Consider the following 19,332-nt stretch of genomic DNA (forward strand, 5'->3'; position numbering starts at 1 on the left):
TTTTTTAAAAATTAATGAATACAAATTTAATAAGAATAACAAAATATCTGCATGGATCAGTATGTGTATATCGAAATTTGCAAACAGGGCATATCATAGGTTTTAGTGCTCCTTTTTTTATTATTTTAAATGACAGTGTCTACAAAACAAATGCTTTCAAGACAAAATATATAGAAGCTGGTTTCCATAACAATCGATGCTTGCAGTTTTTGTGTGCTTCGCAGGCTTATCACAATTTACAAATGACGGACGATTCGCTAATGCTAACTTTACAAATGGCTCTGAGCACTATGAGACTTAAAACCTGAGGTCATCAATCCCCTAAACTAGTTAAACTTTACTAACCTAAGGACACCACACACATCCATACCCGAGACGGGATTCGTACCTGCGACCGTAGGGGTCGCGCGGTTCCAGACTGAAGCGCTTAGAACCACTCGCTAACTTTACAGCTGCATTTAGTTTCGATTCCAAAATCTCATCAAATGACACACTTCCTTTTCCTTCTCCCATCTTCTGCCCCTTCTCATTATTTATTTGTGTTTTTATCGTGTTTGCTTTTTCAGAACAGACCTTAAAGGTGGCATCATTAAAACTGGTTGGGAAATAATTAACAGGGGTGTTAATTGCTGAGACTAGAACAGTCTCCTTGTCAGTAACTGCACATGCTATTTGACTTAAATAGTGTGCCTTCCGTCTTCCATTGGCTACTGGTACTAGCTACTGTAAACAGTTCCTGGCAATGTGCATTATCTACAAGAAATTCGCCAGTTCTTGCTTTTAATGCTGGAGCTAAAGCTGGATGACTGTTATTTGAAAACAGTTTACCAGTGAAAGGGTCATTTGGTGGGCGGCCCCATCTGGCTTCATGTATTTCATGCTTTTCAAGTGTGCTTTGAGCCATAATTTTTCCACATGCTAAAATCATTGGAACACTCATTATATCTACCGTAATTTCGTTCTTAAAGTCGTCTGGTATGATTAATCCACTTGTGTCTGCAGGAACTGCGTGATGATGTTTTCCACCTTGTAATTTGCATAAATTCACACAACTTCCTGAAATTTCGGTTAGTTTCCTGTCTGTCCGTTTGCTATATGATTTCCTGACTTTCTTTTGTCGACTGACTACACGAACCGCTGACTATTCTCCACACTTCAATGCTACATTGCTGCAAGAGTGATACGTTTTATAGATCTTGATTTTCAAGCAGTCAGAATTGGAAGGTACGTTCTGTTTGTTTATCCAAGGAAGTGTAACAAACTGTGTTGGAACTGATAACTCATTATCACCACAGTCCCTTCTTAAAAACGCGATGCCAAAGCTACGCTTTCGTGTTGTAACAAATCCATCGACTCCTTTTCCATTGCTGTCCGTTATCTCGATTTCAAACCCACACGACTTTTGATTGCCGACTGTCGGCCGGATACAAATATGACTCAAATTAATGTTACATGTAAACTGCCGTTATTTCAACCGGTGGTTTTACAGCACTATAAACCATAAAGACTCTTCACCTTTCCTAAGCATCTGATGATGGTAAGTTTGTTGCTTCGTATCCTTCACTGCATGCTGCATTGCATGAAACATCTGGTAACTGTGTGCCTCGGCCATCCGGATCCGCTTCCCATCCCACCCAAACTGAGCTTGTCACATGCTAGCAGAGTCCACTGTTCACTACCCCCTTTGCTCGCAGCTTTGGCAGAGTACCACAAGAGGTAGGACATAGAGTGCATTGGCATTGAAATTACCGTGAGCCGTCTGTGCTCGTAGATATTACTATACAGATTTGTGATTCCGCTTCATATCTTGTGTATACATACGGATACTGCATAACAAAGTGATGTCTGTTCTGTCAATAAATGTAAATAAGTGTAACGTATACAGAGTGGTCAAAAATTCCAGTTACAGACTTCTACAGCTTGTAGAGGAGAGTGAGTACATCGTATTTTCAATAGCAACCCATGTCCGGAAACGTCACCCAACGAGACCACAGAGCGTCAAAGTTATAGGCGCAGGCGTCTGTAAATGTACATATACACGGGGTAATTCCGTGATGAAGTTAAAAACTTTCTAGGATGATGGAGAACGATAAATGTATTAATTTGAAGTAAGGATCCCTCTACCGGAAACGAACGAGTCGAACGTCATAAACGAAAACCGTTCCTATACCTCTGACAGTTGAATACATGTACCGGTTCTTTTGTTGCGAAGAGTGTGGAATTGGTAACTTTCAGAGGTGGTAGTATGGACAAAAAATGAAAAGAAAACTGTTCAATAAACGTGGGCTCTAAAGTGCGTACGTTAACAGCTGTAAACACTTGCTCAGTAGAGGAGATTTGTTTCACTTTAATCAAAATGAACGAATGGTCATAGCTCCTCAGGTATGCAATTTAGAGCCCACGTTTATTGGACATTTTTTCTTATTTTTGTCCGTACTACCACCTCTGAAGCACTGAAAGACCTGAGTCGAAACAAGGCCCCCGGAGTAGACATCATTCCATTAGAACTACTGACGGCCTTGGGAGAGCCAGTCATGACAAAACTCTACCAGCTGGTGAGCAAGATGTATGAGACAGGCGAAATACCCTCAGACTTCAAGAAGAATATAATAATTCCAATCCCAAAGAAAGCAGGTGCTGACAGATGTGAAAATTACCGAACTATCAGTTTAATAAGTCACAGCTGCAAAATACTAACGCGAATTCTTTACAGACGAATGGAAAAACTGGTAGATGCGGACCTCGGGGAGGATCAGTTTGGATTCCGTAGAAATGTTGGAACACGTGAGGCAATACTGACCTTACGACTTATCTTAGAAGAAAGATTAAGAAAAGGCAAACCTACGTTTCTAGCATTTGTAGACTTAGAGAAAGCTTTTGACAATGTTGACTGGAATACTCTTTTTCAAATTCTAAAGGTGGCAGGGGTAAAATACAGGGAGCGAAAGGCTATTTACAATTTGTACAGAAACCAGATGGCGGTCATAAGAGTCGAGGGGCATGAAAGGGAAGCAGTGGTTGGGAAAGGAGTGAGACAGGGTTGTAGCCTCTCCCCGATGTTATTCAATCTGTATATTGAGCAAGCAGTAAAGGAAACAAAAGAAAAATTTGGAGTAGGTATTAAAATTCATGGAGAAGAAGTAAAAACTTTGAGGTTCGCCGATGACATTATAATTCTGTCAGAGACGGCAAAGGACTTGGAAGAGCAGTTGAACGGAATGGACAGTGTCTTGAAAGGAGGATATCAGATGAACATCAACAAAAGCAAAACGAGGATAATGGAATGTAGTCAAATTAAATCGGGTGATGCTGAGGGAATTAGATTAGGAAATGAGACACTTAAAGTAGTAAATGAGTTTTGCTATTTGGGTACCAAAATAAGTGAGGATGGTCGAAGTAGAGAGGATATAAAATGTAGACTGGCAATGGCAAGGAAAGCGTTTCTGAAGAAGAGAAATTTGTTAACATCGAATATAGATTTATGTGTCAGGAAGTCGTTTCTGAAAGTATTTGTTTGGAGTGTAGCAATGTATGGAAGTGAAACATGGACGATACCTATTTTGGACAAGAAGAGAATAGAAGCTTTCGAAATGTGGTGCTACAGAAGAATACTGAAGATAAGGTGGATAGATCACGTAACTAATGAGGAGGTATTGAATAGGATTGGGGAGAAGAGAAGTTTGTGGCACAACTTGACTAGAAGAAGGGATCGGTTGGTAGGACATGTTTTGAGGCATCAAGGGATCACAAATTTAGCATTGGAGGGCAGCGTGGAGGGTAAAAATCGTAGAGGGAGACCGAGAGATGAGTACACTAAGCAGATTCAGAAGGATGTAGGTTTCAGTAGGTACCGGGAGATGAAGAAGCTTGCACAGGATAGAGTAGCATGGAGAGCTGCATCAAACCAGTCTCAGGACTGAAGACAACAACAACAACAACCACCTCTGAAAGTTACCAACCCTACACTCCTCGCAACACAAGACCCGGTACATGTATTCAGATGTCAGAGGTATCAGAAAGGTTTTCGTTTATGACGTTCGACTCGTTCGCTTCCAGTATAGGGATGCTTACTTCAGATTAATACATTTATCGTTCGCCATCATCATAGAAAGTCTGTAACATCATCACGGGATCATCCCGTGTATACGAACATTTACAGACGCCCGCGTCTGTAACTTTGACGCTCTGTAGTCTCGTTGGGTGACGTTTCCGGTCATGGGTTCCTATTCGAAATACGATGTACTCACTCCCGTCTACAAGCCCTAGAAGTCTGTAACGGGAATTTCCGGCCATCCTGTATGTGTTTTAAGAAATTTCTTATAGAATGTAAATGCTTTAGAATTAAAGGAGACCGCTCACCGAAAAGCAGAAGCGCCGAGTTGTTGATAGTCACACAAAAAAAGAAAACTTGGGAACTTTCGGACATATCCTTCGATGAGCTAGAGTACACAAACAGACACGCACTAGCAGCCAGCACTTTGTAAGGGCATAAGCGCCTGTATGCGCGCGCGCGCGCGCGCGCGCGCGCGCGTGTGTGTGTGTGTGTGTGTGTGTGTGTTAAAGGATAATTCCTAAAGCTTGAACGTTTTCGTTCTTCTGTGTGTGCCTATCGACGACTCGACGCTTGTGCTTTTCGATGAATGGTCTCCTTTAGTCCTAAAATATTTACATAAATGTAACATACTGCGGGTACATAGGATAAGAAATCCACTACTGTACAACACGCTATTGAGACAAATTGCTGGGAAGAGTATGTACGATAAAATATCTAGAGCGAACTTAAGTGGAATGACCACATAAAAGAGATAGGAGGAAAAACAGGTGCCGGGCTGTGACTCATAGGAAGAGTCTTACGGAAATGTAATTCGTCCACGAAGAATGTGGCTTAAAGGGAGCTCGATCGACCTACTCATCAGTCTGGAATCCTCACCAGGTGGGACTCATAGAAGACACAGAGGAGGTCCAACGGAGAGTGGCGCATTTCGTCACGGGATCGCTTAGTCGGAGAAAGGACGTTACACGAATGCTCAACAAACTCTAGAGGCTGGTGTTACAAGAGAGGCGTTGTGCATCAGAGAGAGAGCACTTTCCGGGAAGAGTACGAAAGTATATTACTTCCTCCCACGTACATCTCGCGAAATGACAACGACGAGAAAATCCGAGAAATTAGAGCTAATATAGAGGCTCACTGGCGATCATTCTTCCAAAGTGCCGTTCGGCAGTAGAAGAGGGAAGGGGAAACAGTTAGTGGTATCAGAAGTACTCTCTATCACACACCGTTAGGTGACTTGCGGGGTATGATGTAGAAATAATGGCCTTCATGCGACAGTCACAACGGGTCAGCAGTTACCAGCATATGGGAAGTTACAAATGTGGCGAACGTAATAAAAAGTTGTGGTTCTCATACTCATTCACAACGGTCTGTGACAAGAAATTTATGTCATGGTAAGATGCGGCGTGAGTACATCTCATTGCGGGATGCATTAATTATGAGCTTGTAGCAGCAGCGAGAAGCAGGTTCGCGCTGTTTCGCAAGGCCCGTGGGAAGAGCGCGCTCAACTCTCCCAGCCCGTATGGCACGCAGTGTGCGCCGCGGAATCGCCGGCTTGCGAAACAGCCCGGCCGGAGAAGAGCTGCGCCGCTGCCGGCTACACAATGAAATGTCAGCGCAAGGCTGATAAATACTGTGATGGGAGTAAACCGACTGCTTCTGAAATAGTACGGGGGGATGTATCGAGGACACTGGTGGCAGCATGCGACTTCTAAGCTTTAGGGCAAATATAAAGGGTCGGTTACTTGAAAGTCCGATTTTACAGAATAGTAGAACATACCGTAATCCTGATTTGACTTAAACGAACTTGATTTGTAAGACAGTCAGCACAAAACGTATTATTTTCGGTAGCAGTATTAACCCTTTCGTTGCTACACTCTCTGCATTCCGGCTTTGTCATAGCCGTACTGCTCTCCAAGCGCTGCTACCTGTGCGGCGTTCCGGCCGCTACGAAATATTATCAGATTTTAAGAAAACTATTCGTTGAAAAAATTTGATTTTTGTAAATTTTACAGTCTGATATCTTCGCTCGATAAGTGACTGAATTTCGTTTCGTTACACGTCATAGTTACTGCGTTGCGTCAAATTAAGTAAAACATTGCACGAAATTTTGAAGATAATTTTTTTTGACACTTAGCCAACTGTCATTTAGTCAAGATGGTATACACAGTGAAAAAACAAAGCAGTAAGCTTTACTAGAAATATCGACCCTTAGACAATGTGTCTGGCAGTGTATTTTAAATACGACAGTAGGCTATCTTAGGCACTGTATAACACTTAAAACACTTGATAAGAGCGCTTTGCGGCCGAAATCATGATCGTGTAAATGTAACACTGAAAATAAAAAAAACAGTCTAATGGCGGTACTGACATTAAAGAAATTTTGAAGAATTTGCAGACGTTAAACCGCATTGCCTAAACTTTGCGTGTGGTTTATTTTATCTCATTTATTGCAGTGTACGAAATAGAGATAAGATAGCACAATTTTGTTCAAAATTGAGAGCAGTACGATATCTCATTTCATCGTCGAATTACTGGTTCTTATATCCAATAAAGGCCGGCCGGAGTGGCCGAGCGGTTCTAGGCGCTACAGTCTGGAACCGCGCGACCGCTACAGTCGCAGGTTCGAATCCTGCCTCGGGCATGGATGTGTGTGATGTGCTTAGGTTAGTTAGGTTTAAGTAGTTCTAAGTTCTAGGGGACTGATGACCTGAGAAGTTAAGTCCCATAGTGCTCAGAGCAGTTTGAACCATTTATATCCAATAAACAGTCGCGCAAAGCGACCATTATTGTCCCTGTGCATCGCATATCGTGTAGTCATAACAATATATCACATTTAATAAACGGTTTAAGATATTGAAACGAGGTTTTTAGCAAACGCTGACATGCAAAGAGCCGTGTATGTTGCAAGACAAATACTCGAAACTATTTTATTGACCGAGATATGGAACTAAATCGTCGGCAGCAGTGCGAGGTCGACAGAGTGGGATACGTAAACGTGTCAGTAGCCCAGGGGCCGCTTTTAAACACGTACTCAGCACCTGGAAAATGGCGGTGCATAACAATTAACGCATCCACAGCAGTTAGGGGTCTAATTACAGAGATATCGGAACAAAGTCTTTTTTCTTCATTTTGCAAACGGAACAATAGTACTTTCTACTGCTATTATCATAGATCTGAAGAAGATGAATGCAATGAGGTTCCATTGTTTGAGAGGTTTATAGAACTTATTCGTAAAACTTCAATTCGTTTTCAACATCAGACTGATGGCTGTTATATCCGCTTGTTCATGACATCATACGGAATTGCTGTTTCCGATATAGCTAAAGTCCTGGTATTCAATGAGCCTCGGCATGATGACCTCTGATTCAAATGATGGCTGTCAAAATAATGTCATACCTCAGAATTCCATTGATAGTATAAAAAACCTGGAAGAGCAGAGAGATACAATATTCAATGTACACAAACGTTGTCCCTAACAGATGACTTCGATGAAAGAGTTTTCCCGTAAGTAAATGGGTTAAATGCCCTACTAAGTAGCGCGTTTATGATAACACTGGCGTCACACGAAATAAGACTTGCACTCGGCGGCTGAACTGCCGCGGACGTGGCCTCCCGGCCAACAGAGCCGCATTATTTCATTTCATCACAATGTGACACCACACTACCCAGTCGTGTTCATTCAATGGATGCACTGAAGACCCAACTCATGCTCCGTTTGGAAAGGAGCTGGTGTGTGCGTAGAAAGAAAATCTTTTCGGGTTAGATAGCTTATTTCTCCTAAACCAGACACAATAGGAAAAAATATTTGCATTCAAAGTTTCTTATATAATATGATAAAATATAATCAAAAGCGAAGACCCTACGAAAAACAAGAATCTGAGGCATATTCGAAAAATAATCGGCATTCGATCATAAATTTATTCATTAGAAAAAAAAAATTATTTGTGGGTTTAGTTTCATAAAAACCTACTTTATCAGGTTATATTCCGTTCAGAAGGCTGTTACACGCAGCGACTGTTATCTTGACTTGTAAATAATAGATTTCAGCTATCAGTTGTCCTTTTGAAATTTTATTGGCAGATCTAGATTTCAGCTAGAAACTAGCCATTCTCAATGCACTATCATTTTTGATCAGTGCATGTAATGTCTGTTGGTCGGGTTTCATCCACAGTTCATTAAATTAGTATTCAATGAACTGTGGATGAAGCCCGACCAACAGGCATTACATGCATTGATCAAAAATGATAGTGCATTGAGAATGGCTAGTTTCTAGCTAAAATCTAGATCTACCAATAAAATTTCAAAAGGACAACTGATAGCTGAAATCTATTATTTACAAACCTACTTTACTTTTCCGACAATCGTTTTTCACTTCGAAGCACATCTCGCAACGTTGCACCGCCTTTACAACCCACCTGCATACGTGTTCTGCTCTTAATAGTCGCCGGGTATGCGGTCGAGTTTGTAGGGTGGGCGACTGAAACGCTAGCAACGGCAACGAGAGATAGAGGATGACAGAGAGAAGGAATAAATACTAAACTTTTTTCCCAGAAGTGTTGTGCTGAGGAACACGTAACTGCAGTTCCTCCTTTAAGCCAGACCACGGGACAGCAAACTGGGACCTCAGCTCGCACTTCTTGATTACTGTCAGGTTTCCAGACGAATCTAAAACAGGCGAAAATATAAGAAAGGAATTTTTGAGACGGTTTATCTTCCTTAGTGTTCACGAAAACAGTCTCAAAGATGTGTCTTCTACGACTGATGAAGATTCCAACATCATTGCTGTTCTTCTTACATTTCTAGACTGAATTATTTCTGTCAGATGCTGAACACAGTGCTAATAAATGCATTTAATTTTCAGCACATGTCATCCAACTGTCGGCAGCTTCGTTTTGTTCTGACTTCAGTGAAGGAACTTGTGACATTTGTAAGGAAATATGGCCTTGTTCATAGCCTAGATGGAACAATGATTGCCGGCCTGGGTGGCCGAGGGGTTCTAGGCGCTACAGTCTGGAACCGCGCAACCGCTACGGTCGCAGGTTCGAATCCTGCCTCGGACATGGAAGTGTGTGATGTCCTTAGGTTAGTTAGGTTTAAGTAGTTCTAAGTTCTAGGGGATTGATGACCTCAGAAGTTAAGTCCCACAGTGCTCAGAGTCATTTGAACCATTTTTTTACTCTCATATCTCTAGCAACGAACTTTTTTTTTTTTTTTTTTTTTTTTTGGAACAATGAATCAGTGGAACGACGCTCGCTGAAACACACGGTTCACCATGCTTGAATCGGCAAAAAGGCAGTATTCGGTATTGTGTGAAATGTTCTCTGAGGAATGAGAAACAGAGTAGGAGGAATTGACATCACGTTGCCAGACGAATCGATTTCTTTTCTGGCGGTATGTATACTGTTGTGTTTTTACATTAAACTGATATAAGTTAGCACGTAAATTATTTCAGGAATTGTAAATCAGAGATTTACATTACAGCCCTTCAAGGAAACCTCAAAAGTATTGGAAACGAAGAAATCGCCCACACTGCACCTCCTGTTGCAATGGAAGATGGCGCTCCTGAAGAACTTAAGTAAAGAACGTCAGCCGGAGAAGCTTTTGCAATTTCGCGAATTCACTTGAAAAATTATGTAGAGAAAAAGGCATCACGGGGTAGCAGCTTTCCTGCGGGCACCATTTCGCCATCCGAAGATGATGTCTGAATCTCAGAGGCGTGAAGTCACGGGACGGCTGAAACATAAAATCCGCTAACTGCTACGTCAATAATTTCGAGTGGCCAGTCATAAAAGGAGGCTGTCTCGTCAAGCAAGTGTTTCAAAGAGAACTAAATTCGTCCGCAGAGAAGACGATCACCTCAGGTATATTCTCACATAAACAGTAGCCAGACACATGTGAACTATTTGTCAGATTGTCCAGGTAGAATCTGAGAGCGACTTTGGCGTCGTCCTGAAATGCAGAAAAATAATTCAGAAAATTTTGAATAACGGAAAATTTAGTTTTGTTTTCAGTAGTTTGTATTCTGATGATTTTCCAAACATCTAATATTCCGCGAGCCTCTAATGGTGTGTGGTGGACGGTACTTTTTGTACCCCTAACTGTGCACTCCAACCTTATTTCACTGGCGAACAGCGCGTGGTAAAAATAATTGCCGGTAATTCTCTGTATTGGCTCTAATTTTTCGAATTTTCTCCTCATGACGTATGCAGGAGGATATAATATGTTCTCCGACTCTTCCGGGAAAGTGTTCTCTCGAAACTTAAATAATAAATCTCTCCGCGACGCACAGCGCCTCAATTTAACGTCTGCCAATGTAGTTTGTTGAGCATCTCCGTAACGCTATCGTGCCGACTAGACGATGCCGTGACGAAACGTACGCTCTTCCTTGGGTTTCTCCATATCTTCTATCACCCCTATCTGGTAGGGATCCCAGATAGATGAACAACACTCAAGAATGCGTCGAACAAGCGCCTTATAAGGTACTACCTTCATGGATGACTTACAATTTCGTTACGATTCCTCCTATGAATCTGACTCTGCTATTTGCTTTTCCCAACTACACTCCTGGAAATTGAAATAAGAACACCGTGAATTCATTGTCCCAGGAAGGGGAAACTTTATTGACACATTCCTGGGGTCAGATACATCACATGATCACACTGACAGAACCACAGGCACATAGACACAGGCAACAGAGCATGCACAATGTCGGCACTAGTACAGTGTATATCCACCTTTCGCAGCAATGCAGGCTGCTATTCTCCTTTGGAGACGATCGTAGAGATGCTGGATGTAGTCCTGTGGAACGGCTTGCCATGCCATTTCCACCTGGCGCCTCAGTTGGACCAGCGCTCGTGCTGGACGTGCAGACCGCGTGAGACGACGCTTCATCCAGTCCCAAACATGCTCAATGGGGGACAGATCCGGAGATCTTGCTGGCCAGGGTATTTGACTTACACCTTCTAGAGCACGTTGGGTGGCACGGGATACATGCGGACGTGCATTGTCCTGTTGGAACAGCAAGTTCCCTTGCCGGTCTAGGAATGGTAGAACGATGGGTTCGATGACGGTTTGGATGTACCGTGCACTATTCAGTGTCCCCTCGACGATCACCAGAGGTGTACCGCCAGTGTAGGAGATCGCTCCCCACACCATGATGCCGGGTGTTGACCCTGTGTGCCTCGGTCGTATGCAGTCCTGATTGTGGCGCTCACCTGCACGGCGCCAAACACGCATACGACCATCATTGGCACCAAGGCAGAAGCGACTCTCATCGCTGAAGACGACACGTCTCCATTCGTCCCTCCATTCACGCCTGTCGCGACACCACTGGAGGCGGGCTGCACGATGTTGGGGCGTGAGCGGAAGACGGCCTAACGGTGTGCGGGACCGTAGCCCAGCTTCATGGAGACGATTGCGAATGGTCCTCGCCGATACCCCAGGAGCAACAGTGTCCCTAATTTGCTGAGAAGTGGCGGTGCGGTCCCCTACGGCACTGCGTAGGATCCTACGGTCTTGGCGTGCATCCGTGCGTCGCTGCGGTCCGGTCCCAGGTCGACGGGCACGTACACCTTCCGCCGACCACTGGCGACAACATCGATGTACTGTGGAGACCTCACGCCCCACTTGTTGAGCAATTCGGCGGTACGTCCACCCGGCCTCCCGCATGCCCACTATACGCCCTCGCTCAAAGTCCGTCAACTGCACATACGGTTCACGTCCACGCTGTCGCGGCATGCTACCAATGTTAAAGACTACGATGGAGCTCCGTATGCCACGGCAAACTGGCTGACATTGACGGCGGCGGTGCACAAATGCTGCGCAGCTAGCGTCATTCGACGGCCAACACCGCGGTTCCTGGTGTGTCCGCTGTGCCGTGCATGTGATCATTGCTTGTACAGCCCTCTCGCAGTGTCCGGAGCATGTATGGTGGGTCTCACACACCGGTGTCAATGTGTTCTTTTTTCCATTTCCAGGAGTGTATTTGTTTTATATGGTCACTCAACTTAAGGTCGCTCCGGATAGTTACTCGGCTCCGGAGCATGGGTGTATGTGCTGTGCTTAGCATAAGTTAGTTTAAGTAGTGTGTAAATCTAGGGACCGATGACCTCAGCAGTTCGGTCCCTTAGGAATTCACACAGATTTGAACATTTTCAGACTGTTGTTCTTATTTTTGTTTTTCTGTTCTTCGGAAGAGGGTAAACAAGGCAGCCTTTTGGCAGGTTCAGTTACTGCAAGTATTGGGGCATTTCATCCAAATAGTCAGTTTGTTTTCGAATTCGGTTCTGGATGTGTCAAATCTATTGTGTGTCCATATTTAATTTATGTGTTTAATGTCTGGGAAATCTGCATGAATACAAGACATCTTTTCACTGAAAATGGAAACATTCGAACTGTAAAGAAAGGTATCTTATCAGATGCATTAATAACTGCATGTGTACATTTTAGAAGCATATAGCATTTCACAAAATTACACTATTGGCCATTAAAATTGCCACACCAAGAAGAAATACAGATGATAAACGGGTATTCATTGGGCAAATATATTATACTAGAACTGAGATGTGATTACATTTTCACGCTGTTTGGGTGCATAGATCCTGAGAAATCAGTACCCAGAACAACCACCTCTGGCCGTAATAACGGCCTTGATACCCCTGGGCATTGAGTCAAACAGAGCATGGATGGCGTGTACGGGTACAGCAGTTCATGCAGCTTCAACACGATACCACAGTTCATCAAGAGTAGTGACTGGCGAATTGTGACAAGCCACTTGCTCGGCTACCATTGACCAGACGTTTTCAATTGGTGAGAGATCTGGAGAATGTGCTGGCCAGGGCAGCAATCTAACATTTTATGTATCCAGAAACGCTAGTACAGGACTTGCAACGTGCGGTCGTGCATTATCCTGCTGAAATGTAGGGTTTCGCAGGGATCGAACGAATGGTAGAGCCATGGGTCGTAACACATCTGAAATGTAACGTCCCCTGTTCAAAGTGCCGTCAATACGAGCAAGAGGTAACGGAGACGTGTAACCATTGGCACCCTATCACGCCGAGTGATACGCCAGTATGGCGATGACGAATACACGCTTCCAATGTGCGTTCACCGCGATGTCGCCAAATACGGATGCGACCATCGTGATGCTGTAAACAGAACCAGGATTCATCCGAAAAAATGACGTTTAGCCATTCGTGCACCCAGGTTCGTCGTTGAGTACACCATCGCACGCACTCCTGTCTGTGATGCAGCGTCAAGGGTAACCGCAGCCACGGTCTCCGAGCTGATAGTCCATGCTGCTGCAAACGTCGTCGAACTGTTCGTGCAGATGGTTGTTGTCTTGCAAACGTCTCCATCTGTCGACTCAGGGATCGAGACGTGGCTGCACGATCCGTTACAGGCATGCTGATAAGATGCATGTCATCTCGATTGCTAGCGATACACGGCCGTTGGGAACCAGCACGGCGTTCCGTATTACCCTCCTGAAGTCACCGATTCCATGTACCGCTAACAGTCATTGGATGTCGACCAACGCGAGCAGTAACGTCGACCTACGATGAACCGCAGTCGCTTTAGGCTACAATCCGACCTTTATCAAAGTCGGAAACGTGATGGTACGCATTTCTCCTCCTTACACGAGGTATCACAACAACGTTTCACCAGGCAACGCCGGTCAACAGCTGTTTGTGTATGAGAAATCGGTTAGAAACTTTCCTCACGTCAGCACGTTATAGTTGTCGCCACCGGCGCAAACCTTGTGTGAATACTCTGAAAAGCTAATCATTTGCATATCACAGCATCTTCTTCCTGTCGATTAAATTTCGCGTCTGTATCACGTTATCTTCGTGGCGTAGCAATTTTAATGGCCAGTAGTGTACTTGGAACGTATTGTTGAGCATTTATTTGGCTTGCATCGTGTAAAATGAAATTCCTTTAACAGAGAGAAGTATTGCGGCCACATCAGTTTCGTGTTAGATGCTTTTCACGGTACATAGGGAAATCCCTCACTGAGAGAAGGTGGCAGAACGTCTAGAGCGGTAGAACTCGGTAAGCAGAGCGGAATGTGCAGAGTGTCTGACAGTCAGCTCAGCCCACTCAGCGCGGCGGGCTGTGCAGCACAGTGCTGCGGGCCGTCAGTGGAGTATTTGACCCGAAATCCTGGCCAAAAAGGCAACCATTTAAGGTCGCACAAAAACGTTAGAAAATGCATTTTGTATTAACTGACCAATTGGTGAGTCGATGGGTAAATTTTCACGAGCTCCTGCCTAGCCCCTCGCTGCGGTCGCACGTTCGAATTCTGCCTCGGACATGGATTTGTGTGATGTCCTTAGGTTAATTAGCTTTAACTAGTTCTAAGTTCTAGGGAACTGACGACCTCAGATGTGAAGTCCCATAGTGCTCAGAGCCATTTTTTTTAGCTCCTAGCCTCGTTTGAAGATCGGCTTTTTCTGCCAGACGTCACGTTCCTTGATTGAATTCTCAGTTTGAATCTCAATTTTTTGCCGCTAAAATGAGGGTTCGAATTTGAAACAGGTTTGCGTGGTAAGGAAGATATTAGCTTCTTTTTAAACTTATGTATTAATTTAAATTCTTTTATCGTAACCTTACAACAACATTTCAAAGTTCAGTTAAACAAGATTTTTCGATCGTGTACCATATTGACAAGCGTTTTTAAAGGTGTGTGACATCTTGTCGCGCCATTTCTAAATTATAGTCGCAATTGGTGTAGCGTTGCGAGCCCATTTCAGAAATAATAAATTGCGCAAACTTGTACCATTTTTATTTATAATTTTTTAAATGCCACGAAACTTTCGTATCTTCCCTGTACTTACACTGTGTTCATGTTGAAAATTAGCTTACTATTAAACATATAATATGCATAGCTGATGATAACAAAGTAAGCATTAAATATCACTACCTTTAGAGCTGTAAAAGAGATTCTTTTTTATTTTACTACCATACGTTACTGTTGTGTGTACTGTGACGGCTGCCATTGAGAAACGGATTTAATACGACCGTTTATCGTTTTTTTTTCTCTTGAGTGTAAGCTTTGTTAAGTTAACACATTGTTAATATTTTCAAATGATCTTTAAGTTGCGTGCGTATTATAACAAAAACCTATTAAAGTTCATTTTTGTCAATAATCAATCTGCACTTTATTTTGATAATCTCATATTTGAAGTGGCCTTAGCAATATTTAAATGTTTTACATTTTAACCACCCTTTCTGCAAAATATAAGTTAGAATTTTACTTATGTTTTGCAGGTCAGCATTCTTTCGTTTTGCAACCTTTGAAAATGGAAAACCAATTTTCGAACCTCGCTTTATTCCACCTCCTTAAGGAATCTCCAGGCAGATCATTTGTTGAGAAACTTCAGTTTATGGATAACGAACTGCCCTGGGCTGAGAGAACTTTACTCAGTCGTTCACCCCAGTATTTCAAAACGAATTTTAAAAAGAAATGGATGTCTGCAAACAGAGAGGAGGAGAGGTTCCTGCAGAAGAATCGTGACTGGTTGGCAATAAACGAAAGAGTACCTGTGTTTTGTTTCACTCCTGTAGGCACAGGCTGCCCTCAGAAAGATTTGAGTGGGTCAAGTGAAAGGAGGAAACGCAGGAATACTGAAGTCCTACGACAATATTCAACTCACGAAGAGCTGACGTTTGCTGCAACTATGAGTCCCAGAACGGCACGAAAGGCTAATGTGGCCGATATGATTTAAAAAAAAAAAAGTAGAAACTTCAACAAGTGCAACAAAAGTAAAGCAAAAGCTTTCAACGTCTGGAGAGAAGAAGATAATAAAACATACTCCTGAGGAAGCATTGACAATTTTTATTATTGCAGAGCTGACAAGGAATCAATATGGAGTCATCCATAGTGCAAACAACGCTGTATGCCCGTGCTATTCATTGCAAAGAAAAGCGAAAACGCAAAACTATCCTAAATAAGACTGAATTACTGTAGCTGAAACTTCAGCACAAGTAAAGTTGTAAGGATTGTTAGATCACACCACATTAAGATTGTGTAAGTATTTTGAACTGTTGTAGGTCATAGATTTAGAAGAAAAGCACAGCTTAGAGTTAATATCAAAATCAAGTTGTTATGGCTCTCAGCAAATCACAATTTAAACAAAAATTTCAAAATTTAAGTGACAGTGATACTAATATATTTCAGAATTCATTTGTACCCATTAAATTATTCAGCAATGTCAATGAAAAAAAAAAAAAAAGATTCTCTAGACCAATCTGCAAAAGTCAGCTCGCTGTAGGTGATTACCTCGTTTCTTTCATACTGTGGTTGTTCCTGAGTGCCTCCCCTATAATCTCCTCACTGTACTTTCCGACGTACGCCCGCAAACGTTTCTGAATAGTGCGGGAAGTAAGAATAATAGCTGAAAGTGGTGTAAAGAATGGAATACTACAGGATGTAGAGGTCGTAAGCAACCTTGTGTCGCAAGATCTGAAACACCAAGTCTTCATAACTGAAACACAATATGCACTCTCACAAATAGAGTTCCCACAAATATCAACTCGTAAACGTCCCTTTTCCTTGTTCAGCCTTATTTGTCAGCCGAGCATTATCGTCCTGCAGTGCGCAGCCAAGTTTATGACACCGACTGTAAAAAACATTTGTGTCTCGGATTGAGTTAACGTACAAAATGAGTTCTAACTGCGTATGTTCTACAGTGGTATAACAGAAACTGTATTTTTCTCTCTTGTCTCCTGAAGAGTGGCAGGAAGCTATGCTGTTCATTACCGGCCAAGCATATCGTACGGAAATGAAACGCAGCGGACGGCCGTTTCATCACCAGGTGAAAGTGATGAGTTTGAGAATTCCTTCGAAATGGGAACAGAAGGAAGCTAAGAAGCATCGCCGGTCGGCTTAATATCAGCTGTTTGTATGACAGCACATCCAGGCAAACTGAATACGGAGTGCTGACATCCTACGCCTCGCCTATTGTAGATACGAATTCAAATATCCCCGTCTCGTGGTGGCCTTCCGTGTTCCATAGAGTACCACTAATTATATAATTATCTAAATTAGATCAAATAAAAAATTGCAATAACTCTAAAATGTTGTTCAAAAATGGCTCTGAGCACTATGGGACTAAACTGCTGTGGTCATCAATCCCCTAGAACTTAGAACTACTTAAACCTAACTAACCTAAGGACATCACACACATCCATGCCAGAGGCAGGATTCGAACCTGCGACCGTAGCAGTCGCACGGTTCCGGACTGCGCGCCTAGAACCGCAAGACCACCGCGGCCGGCTAAAATGTTGTAGCTGACACTATAGTTGGGTGTGTGGTTTTCAAGAACTGCGGCTAATAACTACGACCAGTGCTGCAAATTGCTTGCGTTATATGTGAATAGCACACAAGTCTACGTTTAAGAGCAGGAAGGTAGTTGCTGCTGTGGGAACGAAATACACCCGCCATATTTTGAGCTAGCTCACCAACAGCAAAGGAGGTGCATATACAAACTGCTGACAACTCCAAATAAAAACCGAGCGGCGTAGAGCAGTGATTAGCACACTGGGTTCGCATTCGGGAGGATGAGGGTTGAAACCCCCGTCCGGCCACCCTGATTTAGGTTTCCCGTGATTTCCCTAGATACCTTAAGGCAAACGCCGGGATGGTTCCTTCAAAAGGGCAAAGCCGCTCTCCTTCCCCATCCTCCTCTAATCCGAGCTTGTGCTCCGTCTCTAATGACCTCGTCGTTGACGGAACGTAAAACGTAATCTCCTCCTCTTCCTCCTCCTCCTCGTTCTCCTGTTCCAAATCAAAGGCAGCTTTACTGTGACAGCTAAAATACGTACTACATCTAAATACATGGTCAGAAACCACCATACAATGCGTGGCGGAGGATACTTTTTACCAGTACTAGTCATTATCTTACCTGTTCCACTCGCAAACGGAGCGAGGGAAAATGTCTGTCTGTATACAGACATACGAGTACTAATTTCTCTTATCTTGTCATCACGATCCTTATGTGAAATGTACGTTGGAGACAGCAGAATCGTATCGCGGTCAGCAATCAGTGTCGGTTCTCTAAATTTTCTCAATAGTTTTTCGCGAAAAGAACGTCATTTTCCCAACAGCAATTCCCATTTTTTACGAATTAACTCCGTAATACTCGCGTCTTTGTCGAATCTACCGGTAATAAATCTAGCAACACGTCTTTGAAATGCGTCAGTGTGTTCCTTTAATTCGATCTGGAAAAGATCCCAAACATTCGATCACTATTCAAAAATTGGTCGCAGTACGCGATCTCTTTTGTAGATAAGCTACTCTTTCCTAAATTTAGCCCAATAAACGTAAGTCTCCATTAGCCTCCACTGCAGCTTACATACTGGTTCCGTTTGACACCGCTTTCCTATGGTACGCCTAGACATTTAATCGTCGTGGCTGTGTCAGTTAGCACACCCGCCATCAGTACTGTATTTGAACATTCGATGATTGTTTCTCCTACTCATCTGCATTAACTTACATTTTTTCTACACTTAGAGCAATCTCTCATTCATCACACCAAACAGAAATTCTGTCTAGACCATCCTGCATCCTCCCCACACCACGGGGACACTTTCCCACACACTACAGCGTTATCAATAAACAGTCGCAGATTGCTGCTCACTCTGTCTATCAGGTCACGTATGTACTTCCCAGGTACTGCATGCGTTCGCAATACGGAAGGTTAAGTCGAGGTCGTCCAAACGTTTCGCCGCCCTCCGATGGCCAGCAGTTGCTAATTTGCACTCGAGGAGTGCGACATAGACTCCATTCCAGCCTACTTTGGTGCAACCACTGGAAACGTGAAATCGTAGAGTACTTTATTTGGGAAGCCTCACGCTAGTGGTCTACACATGGGTCACCTGTAAACTGGACACCGTTCGTCACTGGATAGAGAGCCTTTGAGTTGCAGGACAAACTGAAGCTCTTTGTTACACGGTTACTTCTCGTATCACTTGTAAAGTTTCAGGGGCACTTGTTTTTAACACAATCCGAAACCCGATATGATCCACCGAATATCCGTGGACAGGGTGCCATCGAAAGAAGCAGGGTCAGGACGCAAAGCAATCCAGAGTAACAACGTGAGCACACAACAGTGTATTTCCATGTGGGACCCTGATCATTAGGTGCATGAAGAACCAAGGAACAGACTCTACCTACATTAGTTTGTTGAAGAATGTACATAACAACGCTACATAAACAGCATGAAAAATTACAAATTGCTAAAGCAATTAGTCGAGGTGACTATTTGATCAGAACTATTTTC

General features: G+C 43.2%; 1 pseudogene; it reads right to left on the reverse strand.

Annotated features, from left to right (window-relative positions):
• Positions 1 to 652: 652 nt before the first annotated feature.
• The window catches only part of LOC126355384 (uncharacterized), a 131,465-nt pseudogene continuing 112,785 nt past the window's right edge, over positions 653 to 19,332 (reverse strand).

This window comes from Schistocerca gregaria, chromosome 3 (assembly GCF_023897955.1).
Source record: "Schistocerca gregaria isolate iqSchGreg1 chromosome 3, iqSchGreg1.2, whole genome shotgun sequence".
NCBI classification, from domain to species: Eukaryota; Metazoa; Arthropoda; class Insecta; order Orthoptera; family Acrididae; genus Schistocerca; species Schistocerca gregaria.